This window comes from Arachis duranensis, chromosome 9 (genome assembly GCF_000817695.3).
Source record: "Arachis duranensis cultivar V14167 chromosome 9, aradu.V14167.gnm2.J7QH, whole genome shotgun sequence".
Classification (NCBI taxonomy): domain Eukaryota; kingdom Viridiplantae; phylum Streptophyta; class Magnoliopsida; order Fabales; family Fabaceae; genus Arachis; species Arachis duranensis.
Genome location: NC_029780.3, coordinates 45,029,575 through 45,030,090, shown reverse-complemented (window position 1 = coordinate 45,030,090; position 516 = coordinate 45,029,575).

Genomic DNA, 516 nt, shown 5'->3' with positions numbered 1-516 from the left:
GAATTGAATAGAAGAATAATAGTAATTGCATTAATACTCGAGGTACAGTAGAGCTCCACACCTTAATCTATGGTGTGTAGAAACTCCACCGTTGAAAATACATAAGAACAAGGTTCAGGCATGGCCGAATGGCCAACCTCCCAATGATCTAAGATAGCATAAGAACAAGGATAGCTACCAAGATGAAAATACAATAGCAAAATGTCCTATTTATAAAGAACTAGTAGCCTAGGGTTTACAAAGATGAGTAAATGACATAAAAATCCACTTTCGGGCCCACTTGGTGTGTGCTTGGGCTGAGCATTGAAGCATTTTCGTGTAGAGACTTCTCTTGGAGTTAAACGCCAGCTTTTGTGCCGGTTTGGGCGTTTAACTCCCATTCTTGTGCCAGTTCCGGCGTTTAACGCGGGGCATTCTTGAGCTGATTTGGAACGCCGGTTTGGGCCATCAAATCTTGGGCAAAGTATGGACTATTATATATTGCTGGAAAGCCCAGGATGTCTACTTTCCAACGCT